Source organism: Protopterus annectens, chromosome 5.part0 (genome assembly GCF_019279795.1).
Source record: "Protopterus annectens isolate FY-2018-M chromosome 5.part0, PAN1.0, whole genome shotgun sequence".
Lineage (NCBI taxonomy): Eukaryota > Metazoa > Chordata > Ceratodontiformes > Protopteridae > Protopterus > Protopterus annectens.
In genome coordinates, this window is record NC_056735.1 from 1,084,415,846 (window position 1) to 1,084,430,744 (window position 14,899).

At 40.2% G+C, this 14,899-nt stretch overlaps 1 long non-coding RNA gene across 2 annotated transcripts in view; it reads right to left on the reverse strand.

Moving 5' to 3' along the window:
- LOC122801534 overlaps positions 1–14,899 on the reverse strand; it is a 599,757-nt gene that overhangs the window by 188,436 nt on the left and 396,422 nt on the right. For both annotated transcript variants that reach the window (XR_006364756.1, XR_006364755.1), the window contains exon 3: positions 4,080–4,182. This is a non-coding gene — a long non-coding RNA (uncharacterized LOC122801534). The remainder of the gene's footprint in view (positions 1–4,079; positions 4,183–14,899) is intronic.

Consider the following 14,899-nt stretch of genomic DNA (forward strand, 5'->3'; position numbering starts at 1 on the left):
TTTAAGGCTAGATAAAGTACAGTTGTGTAAAATCTTACCACAAAGGTAGATGCCCTTGCCTTCACTGCTGCAGTATTCTTAACTATATGGGATTCCCTTCTGCAGAAGCCTGACATCTTGTCAGTCTTTCAAAGACTTCTGAATTTAGAAGGTATGCCGAATGTCACCATATGCACTCTTCATAACATAGGGCATAAAGGTAAGTTCAGGCTTACCAAATAAAAAAAAAAAGCTGACTGCCTCTGGAGGAACACCAGTCCAAGGAGCCCAAGAGGTAACATGTACACCCAGGAAGGTAAAGAACTAGGGGGATGGTGGAAGGGAGTGAATACTGCAGCAGTGAAGGCAAGGACATCTACCATTATGGTAAGATTTTATACAACTGTACTATGTCCTTACATTCACTGTTGCAGTATTCTTAACTAAATGGGAGAGTGCCAAAGCTCAAGAGGAAGGGACAGAAGAATCCCCTAAAAAACATGAAGAACTGAACTAGCAAAACCAGCCCTAGCTTTAGAGATACCATCCAACCTGTAGTACTTGGTAAAGGTATGCACAGATGTCCAGGTAGCTGCTTGAAGAATAGAATTAGTATCTAAGCCTTTTAAAAAAGAACCAGAAGAAGTCACAGCTCCAGTAGAATGAGCTTTAATTGAAAAAGGAAGGCTGTTGCCATGAAAAGTGTAACAAAAGGAAATAGCCTTAGAAATCCCTTGGATACAGCAAGCCCCAAAGATCTAGGATGAAAAGAAACAAACAGCTGATCAAATTTTCTGATAGCCTTGGTCATATTCAAATAAACTGTAAGTTGCCTATGCATGTCCAAAGTATGCAGCACACTGTCACTGTCAGTTTGCAGAGAGGGTAAAATGTAGGCAGATTAAAAGACTGATTAAGAGATAGCTCATTAATCACCTTCAGCATAAAAGAAGGCTAGTGCACAAGGACAGTCTGTCCACATGAAAAATCAAAAAAGGAGGACAAGCCATAAGGGCCTGCAACTCAGACACTGGTCTGACAGAAGTAAGCACTAACAAAAGAACAGTCTTCCAGGAGCAATGTTGCAAGGAAGCTGAAGCAGCAGGCTCAAAGGGAGCCTGAGTCAATTTCTCCAAAACAAAATTAAGATCCCAGGGAGGAGGAACAGGCTTCCTGGGAGGTCTGCTATTAAGGACGCCTTTAAGAAATTGTTTCATCTCAAACTAAGCAGCTAAAGGAGAAGAAAAAGGCAGACAAGCAGACATAACTGATAGGTGGGCCTTAACAGAAGATTAAGCCAAACCAGCATTGAGCAACTCACACAAACAAGAGAGAACTAAAGGAGCATCCACAGTAAGTGGGTCCAGGTTACGAGAGAGACAGCAAAATGAAAATCTCTTCCATTTGGATAAGTAGGATTTTCCAATCGTAGATTTACCTGGCCTTCTGCAGGACTTGCAGCACATCTTCAGAAAAATGTGTCTATGAGGAATCAAAATCCTGTCACCCACAATGTCAGTTGAAGTGTGGACAGGTGGGAATGGATAAGAAATCTGTTGTCTTTTGTGATTACATCCACCCTTTGAGGTAACTTGCATTAATTGTCCCAGGCTAAATGCCGAAGAAGATTGGACCAGTGCTTTTGTGGCCAAAAAGGGAGTCACCAACAAAAGTTTGGGAGCATCAGGTTGAATTTTGAACAGGACTTTCAGAATGAATAGGTTCATACTAAGCTAACTGCTCTTGTGAGCCACTTTAAGCCTAGCTAGTTAGCCCTTGTGAGACTCAAACCCTGCACATTGTGTTTGTAAGGCAAACACCTTAACCATTAGGCCACCCGAAAGGAAGGGGAGGGTATGCATAAAGAAATATCCCCTTCCAAGAGAATGAGAGGGTATCCACCTTCCACACCAGAGGACCTGGGACTCGGCACAAAACAGAGAAAGTTGTCTCTTCAGAGAGGAGGCAAAAAGATCTACTGGAAGAGTACCCCACTGGGGGATAATATCCAGAAACACATCCCTATGAAGCATCCATTCACGGGACTGAGTTAAGGACCTGCTCAGTGTGTCTGCCACAATGTTCTGACCAGAAGGGATATAAAGTGCCTGAAGAGTCACTTGATACTTGATGGCAAGATCCCATACCAGAAATGCCAACCAGCAAAGAAGATAAGATCTTGTTCCTTCTTGTTTGTTGATATACCACATCACTGTGGTATTGTCTGTAAATACCTTGATAGGCCCTGGAAAAAAGAGAGACTAAAAGGCCTGAAAAGCCAGCAGAAGAGCTTTCATCTCTTTGGCACTGATGTGCTCCTTTTGCTGACAAGGCAACCACACCCCTGTATCTTTAGGGAGCAAAAGGTCACTACCATCACATGTCTGAGGTGTCTGTGAACAACTCCTGAGAGGGAAGAGGGGGATGAAAGGGGATCCCTTGATTCAGAGACAACAGCTGAATCCACCAGAGAAGTTCCTGTCTGAGACAAAGAAGAAGAGGAACCACAAATGCTAGCAAATGAATATGTTGAAGCCGCACTGAATCAGAAACCACTGAAACTTTCTCATATGAAGTTTGGCCAGAGGGAGTATCAGGAAGTTGGATGCCATAAAACCCAGAACTCTCAGAAACTCCCTGGTGGCAATGAATGCCAGAGGAAGAATAGTGTGAAAGAAAGAAATGAGAGTTAAGGCCTTTGGAGGGGGTAGTGATGCAAGCATTGGCACCATCTGAATTCTGCAACCCAGACAAACATGATCCTGAGAAGGATTCACAGAAGACTTTTTGAAATCTATAGTAAACCCCAGACTCTGAAGAAGGGATATGGCAAAATGAAGATTTTGCAAATGGGTCTCTGGAGAGGATGCCTGAATCAACATGTCATCCAAGTAAGGAAATATTTGGATTCCTTGAAGTCTGCAAAAGGCAATCACAGGAGCAAGGAATTTGGTGAACACCTTGGGGCAGTAGAAAGGCCAAAGGGCAAAGCAGAGAACTGAAAATGACAGGAAGCAACAGAGAAATGCAAAAATGTCCTGAAAAGAGGATGGATCGGAATATCAAGATAAGTATCCTTGAGATCCAGAGACATTATATAGGCCTGAGGGAGCAAGACAGGAAACAGAATCTGAAGGGACAACATTCAAAAGGAAGGTACCTTTAGAAAAGTGTTTAGATGAGAGGTCTAGAACAGGTCTCCAAGTGTCTGCCTTCTTTTATGGGCACTAGAAACAGTCAGTAGAACCCTTTCCTCCTCTGGGACACAGGCACCTCTTGAACAGTACCATGAGACAAGAGATCTTGAAGGACCTCTGGTAAAAAAGGAAGATGTTCCTGAGGAGGCTGAGGAGTGCCCATAAATGGAGGATGGTGGAAGAGTGGCCTAATGGTTAAGGTGTTTGCCTTACAAGCACAAGGTGCAGGGTTTGAGTCTCACAAGGAATAATTGTCTAGGCTTGCAATGGCTTGTAAGGGCAGTTAGCCTAGTACTAACCTGTGAACACCATGAAGTATGCTTGACTAATGATCAACAGAACTCAATAATACTGAGTAGAAAGTCTCAGGACAATGAAAATGCATTGAACTGGCAGAAAACAGATACAGATAAACACCCAGATGGTGTAAAAGATATGTTCAGACTGGTGGCAAAGAAGTTCTGTTTTTGGTAAGCCTGAATGTCACCTTTATGCCCTATATTATGCACGGTGCATATGGTGACATTCTGCATACCTTTTAAATTCAGAAGTCTTTGGAAGACGGACTGGACATCAGGCTTCTATTGCAGGGAATCCCATATAGTTAGAAATACTGCAGCAGTGAATGTAAGGACATCAACATTTCCTCAGTATTGTTACAGTGTCCAATACTACTATATTTTGGCACACTATGCTCTAATTTAAAAGTATACTTCTAAAATTCTCTTAGCAGTGACTCATATACATATCATGTTGTGTAACTTCTTGGGGAATGTTCTTAAATTTGCAGTTGCCGCAACAACTTCAAAAACAACTACCAAAAATGAATACAATGTTTTACATAAACACTGCTGTAAGGGCATAAATTAACAATCTGAAAGATATAATAGCAAAACCTCTTACTTGGCAGTCAGAATAGATGAGAACATGCATTAAAGTATAACAATCATTTATCTGGAATGAGACTACTGCTTTCCCATGGCCTTGAAGTAATGAGGGCATGACCCTGTTTCAAAAGAAAGAAAACAGGAAACAGTTATTATAAACATATGTGAATCAAAATGCAAAATTAGAAAGATAAAGAAGGCAAACTGTATCACTGATAACCGAGTAATAACTAAAAGATAATTATGCATGTAATCTAGACTTTCACTGCAATAATAAATGTGTAAAAGCAACAATCGGCACTAGTCAACATGTTATATGGTTTCATATCACGTGCGAGGCAGAATGGATACTGACTGCAGCTGAATGTACATATTGTGCCAAGCAAAGAAATAGACTACCACTTCCCACTGGATAGATTTATTCTGAAGAGGGGCCCTCTGGTAAACCCATATGCAGCAACTTTGGTGTTTTTATATCTGTGTATAAATTAGTCAGTACAAAACACTCTATTTTGCACTGCAGCTTAAAATGAAAAATAAATGCACTACCATAATAGTAAAACTGGCCTAATGTCATTAATAGCGGGAAAGCAATGACTGCTACTGTTAGACTTCTAGCTAGCTCTGGAACAAGCAACAAAATACTCCACAGGAAATTACTTCAGTGACAAAAGAAAGTGTTTTAGGTACAGCAGGAAATGAAAAGCATCCAAATGTACAGCCTGCAGAATGGGGACTGTTAGTATGACTTACCCAGCTCATTATCTTCAGGGTAGGCAACCCTCAGATCTGTTCACTGCGAATACAATGAAAAAAGTTCTGTCCAATTTCCACAATAAACTCACTTACAAATGCATCAGCGAATTTTGGGCTGGGGCATAAATCTCAACCTCTTAGTGCAAGAAATTGGACAAATCCTGATAAAATGGGGGGACAAAGGCCCAACAATAAAGACATATATTAAATATTGTTCTTATAAATTCTGAAAGTTGCTAGAGTAAAAAGGTTTCTGTTAACATACAGTTTCTGAAGGATCTGAAGTCTGAAACTCAAATGTTTGTCATTATTTTGTGACTTCAATCCTCAGATCATCCAGTGATATGCCATTAAACCACAAATTCTATGCGGAATAGACCAAAGATATGAGGCAAAAATCTGGACAGTTCAGAGGTATGGTCTGTGCTGTTTATAACACCTGTTTCATTACTTGGTTCCAGTCCATGTTTTAGAAACAAAGTTGTGACTCTGTAGCCTCCTAACAGATTTTCTTGATCCTCATTCCTCAGACATGTCTAAATAACTGCCTCCATTTTGGTACCCAAAAAATCATCTATATACAGCCAAATGCTGATTTTTCACCTTCACGTCTTATTTTACCAGATTCTTTATTGGTACGTGTGTGTGTGTGTGTGTGTGTGTGTGTGTGTGTGTGTGTGTGTGTGTGTGTGTGTTTGTGCATGTGTGTGTGTGTGTGTGTGTGTGTGTGTGTGTGTGTGTGTGTGTGTGTGTGTGTGTGTGTGTGCATACATATATTACAATGATCAAACAGTATTTAATCCTAAGTAGATGTGTATCCCTGTGTAAGTGTGGTCATGACGCACACTGATCTTTCCAATCCCTTCATGTGCTGTGAGGATTCAGAATTTTTCTTCCCATGAATCCCACAGCCTTTTCTTCATTTAAGAAATTCTTCCCTGGTGGCACCACTTGACTGAGTTCTTTGCCCCATTTTCAGTAAACAAAATAATACCTTGTTATTCTAGGGCTTATCACATCCTGTTAACATCAAGACCTTGATATTAAACTGTGGTCCAGAATGGGCAAGCTCCACAGCCATTCATAAAGCTGTTGATATGCCTGTAGTCATGTGCAGAATGTAATCTGTGGCATTCACAACCTGATTTTTTTTTTTATCGCTATAAGGCATGTATATTTTATTTTTCATTTTGTGAATTACAGAGATGTAGGTTTTGGGAATCTGCATGGGAATTCACTCACCTACCTACAAAAGCATTTCTACTTTTACTTTTACCAAGAAAGTGAAAGTGCAAACCAGAATGATTAACAATTCACACCTCTCAACCACTTAGTGCAAGAAAGCTGGGCAAAGCCTGACATAATTGGAGGACAAAGGATCAAAAATAGGGACAGATTTTAAATATTGCTCTTACAAACCTAGAAAGTTGCTACAGTAGCAAGGTTTGTGTTAACACAAATTTTCTGAAGGATTTGAATTTTGAAACTCAAATGTATGTCATTATTTAGTGACTTCAATACTCAGACCATCCCATTGATTTGACAGAAATCCACAAAATTTATGAGAAACAGACCACAAATATGAGGCAAAAACCTGGATATTCTGTGAAAATCTGAACAGCTGAGAGGTATGATTGCACTACTGGGGGCATATGTATTTTCATTTGGAAAGGAATCTTCCAAAAAAGGAGTTTTCAGTGTACTATCAGAGTCTGTTCCTATATCATAGACAGGGATGGAATGAAAAATGAAGGGGACTGTAGATCTCCATGGGGTACACCAGGTGCTATTTGCTAGTAAGACTAGGTGGCAGCAAGAGAAATCATTTCCGAAACATCAGGTAGGATGCAGCCTCAATTAAGATGCATACGTATTACTCCAAGATTTCTAAGTAAATCTATGATCTGGGAACATATGGACCATTTTTCATCAGTATGCTGTCATGGACTGAGAACTGTTTTAGTTCATAGCACATTCCATTCTTGTAATTTAATAAATTCTTCATAAGCTTCTATAGTTGTCAAAGTCTTAGCATTGTTCGTGTCTATCAAGGAAAGTTCATGTAGTACATCATCTGCTTTGAGAATCCTGCCACAAGCGTACTGCAAGGACTGGTCAGTTCTACAATGACCTGTTAATCAAAGACTATCTAACTGAAACTGACTGACTGACTGGTGCTTATGTAATTTTCACTTACTGTAACATTTACTGATACCTGGACACGTCAGTAAGATATAATAAGCAGAAAGAGGAGGCTAAAAGAAAGAACTAGATAAATTGTCTGGTAACCACTGTTATAAAGTGTTTTAAGCAGACATTACAGACATGTCCTTGGGTGTTCACAATGTAATGTGAGGAGACCTGATAAAAGGTAGTATATGTGTTGGAGGGAGACTAAATTTCACTCAGAAAATGAAGTACAATTCTCACACAGAAGAATCTTTTGTTCAGTCAGTCTCAAGTAAATGGTTTTCAGCAAATGTGTAATCATTGAGACAACCGATATTCCTGAAGTACACTGCACTTAGTGAAGACAACAGCAAAGCATACTGCATACAGGTAGAAGTTGTCTTCCTTAAAATGGTGATATCCTTGCTTCCAAGGCTGGAAGAACACACAGGCCTTTCTTAAATGGTCATCAAAGGGGAATTTTCTTCTCTTTACTGTAAATCTAGGGAAGGAGTTTCTGAACAAAGTGATAACTTGAGTTCTCAAATTCTACAAGATGTTTCTTTCATACATCACACAAAGAAAGTATGCACATATTTATTTAGCAGTTTTCTTCTGTTAGAGTTATCAATATATTATACTAATTGCCTGCTTCAATTGAATAGTATGGACATTTGCACAGATTTAAGTGATTGGAGTTGACTTGTGAATAGCTTTGAATGACAGCTCTGAAGTAAATCTTTAGGGGTGTGCAAAATCTGTTCTTGTGAAAGAGCTAATATGAGCTATTTTTTTTTTTTTTAGATTCATAGGTGGTTATTGGGCTATTGACCCAAAGGTCATTATAAGCCTAACCATGTAAACCCAATAATAGAGAAACTCAATATAAAGGATCTTGCCTAAACTCGAGATCTTAGCTAGAAATAACTATAGGTGAAATCCCCAGCAGGAATTTATGCTTTCCCATCCTGTCATCTAAGCTGTCCTTGAAGAGGGTCATAAAGGGGCTTTGTTTGATGTGAACTGGTAGCCTATTCCAGAGGAGTGGCAACCTCTGACAGACATAGCTGTCTCTCCAGCAGGTGCTATTTATGTCGCAGGGCAGGTTAAGGTCCCTGGAGCTGGTGACCCTTGTCCTATTTGACTTCCAGATATGCAGCATTTCCATTAGGTTTGGATCTGAGATTGCTCTGCAGGCTAGACACAAGTCTCCTCTAAGTAATCTGTATGCTACTGAGTACAGTGACAGTGACTTCAGTCTGTCAATGTATGACATGTGCTGGAGACCCTGAATTTTCTGGTTAGAAATCTCTGAAGTTTCTCAAGTTGCTGCAGGTGCCTGGTAAGGTACATACCAAAGGGAGCATTATACTCAATTACTGGCCTGATGAGGGTCAAGTAAAGGAATTTTATGACCTCTTTTGCTCTTGAGAAAATGCCTTTGCTAATGAGGTGTGTGGCGTAAAAGGCCTTCCTTACCACAGTAGACACATGGTGGTCAAAGTTTAGGCTACAGTCAACTTGCATTCACATGTCTCTCACTACTGAGTTGTTACTTATATTATTATTCTGCAGGGACATCGTTTTTACTGAAGGGGGTGATAATGCATTTTTAGCACTGAGTTTGAGTCCATGGCTTTGGCACCAATAATCGGTTTGTGTAAATCCCTCTTGAAGTACAGACATTGTTTCGGGATTCAGTTATTGCACCTAATTTGTAATCATCAGCAAACTTAATCAGCCACAGTCCCTCTGTTTTGGCCTGAACCTCTGAAAAACATATTCCAAACAATAGAGGGCCCACCACTGACCCCTGTGGAACCCCACTGGTAACAGGTTTGCTGGCTGAGGTTAAGTCTCCAACTTTCACTGAGTGTGCGATCCAGTTAGCAATCTACCTGATGACATAAGAGTTAATATTCAACTGGGAGAGTTTATCAATTATACCGGAATGTGGGATTGTGTCGAAGACCTTGGCTAAGTCAAGATAGGCTTTATGGACATATTTGCCTTTGTCAATTGCTCTGGTGATGTTTTCGAAGAAGTCCATCCAGTTTAACAGGCATGACCAGCTTTTGACAAAACCAAACTGTGACAGATTAAAGGTTTGGAGATGACCTACATCCTTATTTATAACGTTCATGATGATTTCTTCCATGGCCTTACAGATAAGGCTGGTTAAGCTTATGAGTCTGTAGTTCTCAGGGTCTGTTGCTGGACCCCCTTTATGAAGGGGGATGACGATTGCTGTTTTCCATTCAACAGGGGAAAACCAGTACTCAGGCTGTGGTTGAAGAAAGTGCCTAATGGAGTTGCTAACACATGTTTTAAAAATGCAATAAACAAAACTGGAGAGAAACCAAACCGGGAACTGTATAAATAATTTATTAAGTGCTTTTGTCTCAAATAAAAGGAGACTTCATCAGAACAACAACCAGTTTGACATAAAACATTTAAATAGTGTCTACACATTCTCTAATTGGTTTGTTAGCTAACATCGGCACTCCTACTTCCTGCTATACTTAAATTAACCCAATTTCCTGCTGTGAGATGCCAATGTATTTTAGTAAATAAAACTTGTACAAAGATATATGTTCTTCATATGTACATATACACACAAGTGTTCCCCAACAAAACACATAAGTCTAAAATTCACACAAAGACATAGAAAAATATATGTATATATAAACATGAATATCTGATAAACCCCCCATTTAAAATGCAACCTGGGATGCCATCCAGTCCCATAGAGGCTGTGTTTTTGGCCTTGGAGATAGGCATTAATAAGTTGCTCTTTGGAGATGCAAGGTGGGGGAGATGTATAAGGAATGCTATGTGGAATGTTTGGAGGTGACAGGGGGGTTAAATTTCATCAAACCTGTCAGCTAACAGGTTAGCTATTTTTTTTTTTGCAGGATCAGTGTGTGTGATGCCATCCACTGCTAGTTCAGCACATGCCTCGGTCCCACTTTTTAGGTTATAGCTGAAGAATGCCTTATGATTATCCTTAGCAATGGTTGCTAATTTTTTTTTCAAAGTTGCCCATAGAGGACTTCACAAGTTATCTTATTTGTTTGTTCAAGCAAAGGAATGTGTTCTTCCAGAGCTGGAACCTTTCTTTTTTATTCTTAGACTGCAACTTCTTCCTCTTGTTGTATAACTTACTAATGCTAAATTCCACCAGGGAGGTTTGTTTTTTCTTGAGGATCTTCTTTGGATCCTATCAGGTACAGCTGTGTCAATGCATTTGTGTAAGTGTTTTTACAGGGCATTTGTATATACTTTGGTATAGTTGTCAACGCCATCTGTGGGAACAGGAGCTTGGAAATTATTTATGCTATCACTTAGGAGGATATAATTAGCTTTGATGAAATTCTTTAGCCTGATTTCACCTAAGAGGGGTTTAAGTGTTATAGCTACTTCCAATGTGACTGATTTCTGATCAGATTTAACCAGTGAGGGTCTTATACTTGTGGTGGTGCAATGGTCACCCATGTTGTGAGGACCAGGTCAGGAATATTTGTACCCTTGTAGGGTTGCACAGTATTTGTTCCAGGGCATTAATGGTAAAGTCCAGGAACCTTTGTGTGAGCATGTTGGTACTCGCATAAGTTTTACAGTCAACGGAGGGATAGTTAAAATCGCCCATGACTAGAGTGCTTGATTGTAATTTGATTGACTCAACTAAGTTAAAATAAGCAACGTGGGTATCATGGTTCATTGAAGGGGGCCTATAGCTAATGATGACTTGATGGAAGGTCTCACCCACAGTTAGTTGAACTTGTGTACAGGTGTACTTATCGTTGATGAAGGTAGATACTCTTCCTCATTTGGTTCTCACATGTTCATTTTGTGGTCTGAAAGTGTGGAAGACATTGTAGGTTTGCAAGGCTGGGGTACTCTCTGCAACCCTGAACCAAGTTTCTGTGACTGCACAGATGTCAATATCCTCCAGAGAGTGCAGCTTCTGATTTAACCTCCTAGTGCTTAGCAGCATAACTAATCTATTTGTGAGTGATATTTTCTTGTCAGAAATTTTGTTCTTGAGACCTTGCCTAAAAAAGGCACTATGAGGAGGCAAGTGCCTTGGCCAGCAACCAAAAGCCTAGAGGTGACAGGTGAAGACCATCTCTGGCAAAGCAGCGTGGTCTATCAACCATGTCATCCCAGGCTGACACGAGCTGGATCCCCTTATAATGACCCCAGAAACTAAGGTAATTGTTGAAGTCAATCATTTTTTGTTTATACTGTGGTATAATTCTAGGTGAGGATAGAATGCTGCTCAAGGCTAGGTACATACCTGCCTGGGACACATATTCATAGAGCTCAATCATGTCTCTCTTCATATAATCCAGTGAGGTATGCCTCAAGTCATTCATACCAACATGAAAGATGACAGAGTCATAATGGTAATTATTGTTTAGAGACCTGAATGCATATATGATCTGACAGATCCTGGCACTTGACAGACAGCTGATTGTAACCTTCTACTCGTCTAGCCTTGTGAGTGAGATATCTGTGTGTCTCACAATGGAGTAACCTATGACTGAAAAGTTTTGTTTAGATGTGCTTTGCCTTAGGGGCTTATTTGGTGAGACACTGGTGTTTGTGTTTTTTGTGTACTGAGTGCTGTAGGTGGTGTATTAGGTGTAGCATGATTGTGTTTGGAAGGTCTTTGGTATTTAGGTAGGTTTCTGATGAGTACCTCATTGCATGATGGTATGTGTGCTGAGTGCATGGTTTGTGTAGGAGGTATAGCATGTGAGCTGACGATCTGTTCAGTGTTACTGTTCTGTGCGCAAGAGAGCAAGGATTCTAGATTCTTAGTGTAGATGCATCTTTCACAAATTGTACTTGGGTGATTTAGGAGTAGAGGGTTGACAGTGTACATGAGGCAGTTGCTACAATGCCTCAGGATGCACATGTCAATCAGTCTGGTAGGAGAAATGGAGGGAAACTGACCATCCATAATGCTAGGTTAAATCCTGTTTTCACAGTGGGGAGAGACAATGGAGGGGTGTGGTATAAGTGGGTGCTCTAAACGGGGTCTATACTAATGGGGTACTCTATAAAGGGTCTATACTAGTAGGGGTTCTCTAAATGGTATCAGACTACTGTAGATTTGGTGGCTTTGGGACTGTTTAAGGGGCAAAAGCACAGCTGAGGTGCTCTCTGAGTAGTTAAGTACAATTTAAGAACTTCTCAGCTGGATCTCAGGCAGCTAATAAGGAAAAATGTATCTACTGAAGTTTTTGCGTCAATAACCACCAATGGTTATCCCCACTGCACGGTAGTGTGTAATGGTGCACGGAGGTGCTCTGTGTGTAAACAGATGAATACAGCAGAGCAGTGGCTAATCACCTAACTTTGTGGAGCTGTGTTAAAACAAGCGCAAATGCAGGGCTTATGTAGTAACAATGAGCAAACTGAATTAAACAATTTAACCAGTAAAAAAGCTAAAAAATGAGCCTTGTGCCAGCAACCTCCAATCAGATGAGACCTAACTGCACTCTCCTGCCACAAGGGTGCAGTGGGGGGCCTCTCTAACAAAAGATAGCCTGGTTTACTGCTCAATTTAACAAACAGAACCAGATTTAGCAAGTCTGAATCTAGTCTATGCTACAGCAGACAAAAAGTGCAACAAATCAGCAAGAACAACTTTAACAAATCAGCAATATAGCAAAACTACAGTTGAAAAGTGCAAAATACAGTACAAAATTGTACTTATGGTTAGCAGAATGTAACAGATTCCTTAGATTGCACAGATGAATACAGAAGAACAATGGCTGGTCACCTAACTCTGTGGAGCTGTGTTAAAATTGTGAGCAAACTGAATTAAAAAAATTAACCAATAAAAAAGTTCAGAACTAAGACCTTTGCCAGCAACCTTCAATCAGATGAGTCCTAACTGCAGTCTCCTGCCACAAGGGTGCAGGGGAATCCTCTCCAACAAAAGATAGCCTGGTTTAGTGCTCATTTTAACAAACAGAACCAGATTCAGCAGGTCTGAATCTAGTCATCTAGTCTATACTACAGCAGACAAAAAATGCAACAAATCAGCATGAGTAGTTGTAAAAAATCAGCAATATAGCAAAATACAGTATAAAATTATACTTACGGCTAGCAGAATCTTCTTTCTTTTTAATCATTGCATTGTTTCACCAAGTCTGATTAAGTACACATCTCAAATTCATGTTTTTGCACTTAATTTAAAAAACAAGTATTTGAGATGCAAAATGAGCCATATTTCAAGCAATAAGATAAAAATATACACCCATGTGCAATAGTTAGTACTTCATATAAGCGCTAATATCTGGATATCCTATTTTAAGTGGGCTTTTTATGATGAGGAAAATTAATTATTTTATGAAGTATAGAACTTTACAAAGGATTATAGTAAGATTTCTTTAACTTAGGTTGTGTTCCTACTTAGTTTATTCTTAGACTATATGGTTACAACTGGGTCCTTTTTGATGATAATACTGTATTCCGATTGAGGCTAATGCATGGTGGTACGGCGGTGGCATTGTTACCTCACAGCAAGAGGTTCTCCCGTTCGATTCTCGGCTTGGCTTGGGGAGCGCCTTCTGTGTGGAGTCTGCATGTCTTCCCCACAGTTGGGCAGCGTTCGAAAGACATGCGTGCGTAAATGGGCATGCCTTCATTGAAGGTTGGGCGTCGAGCTGGCACCTTGGCATTTCATAAAAATCAACTGCCAATCATTAGCAGACCGAAGTTCTGCTGTGGCGACCCCTTACCGGGAAAAGCCAAAGGACCAACAACAACTGCATTCCGATTGAATATTTGTAGTTAGTATATTATTTTATTTTGTGTTCTTTTACTTTCTGTATTCAAATAACAATCCCTGAGATTCAGAAAGGTTTAGCATGATGCTGAGTCCTTAACTTGGAAGGCTTCTGTATCATGGTAAGCCTTTTGAATTCAGATACTGCTCTACCATTCATGGGGGTTCCCCTCACAGAGGACTTAGTGCAGACAGTGATCTTGCACATGAAGTGGCATGATAATGTACCAGTCCAGGGAAGTGTTCACGTCGCGCAACCTCTTAGCACAAGAAATCTGGACAAAGCCAAAAATAATGAAGGGACAGAGGCCCAAAAATAGGAACAGATTTTAAATATTGTGAGAATAACAGGATTTGTGTTAGCACGTATTTTCTGAAAGATATGAAATCTGGAACTCAAATATGTCATTAGTGACTTCAATCCTCAGTGATTTTCCAGAAAAAAACACACATTTTATGAGGTACAGACAAAAAACATGGATCAAAAATCTGGAAATTCTGCAAAAATCTGGACACTTGAGACGTATAGGCATGGCTAATGCTAATTAGCCATGTGCTGTGAATTGTTATACTATCTATAACAAAGTTTGCAGATGACTGCAAACTGGGCGCCATAGTCGAAAACACATCTGACACAGATATCCTCCAGAAGGGCCTCACAGAAACGGATAATTGGTGCCAGAGCCATGGCCTGAAGTTAAACGCCAAAAAATGCATAGTCATACCCTTCGGGAAAAACAAGGTTACCCCTAGCTACCATATAGGTGACAATTCACTGAGCACAGAAAAAGTCATCAGGGATCTGGGGACCCAAGTTGACAGTAGTCTTTCGTTTGACACTCATGTTGCTAAAGTAGTTAGGAAAGCCTTCTATATCGCCCACCTGATCATGAAGGGATTCACATCTAGATCAAGGGAGGTCATCGTCCCCTGTACTCATCACTCATTAGACCTATGATTGAGTACAATGCCCGTTCGAATGTATCTGACCAGACACCTGATGCAGCTTGAAAGGCCCCAAAAGTTCCTCACCAAAAGGATAAAGGGTCTCAAAAATATGTCTTATGCTGCCCGACTGAAAGAACTCCAGCTTTATTCAGTCTCAT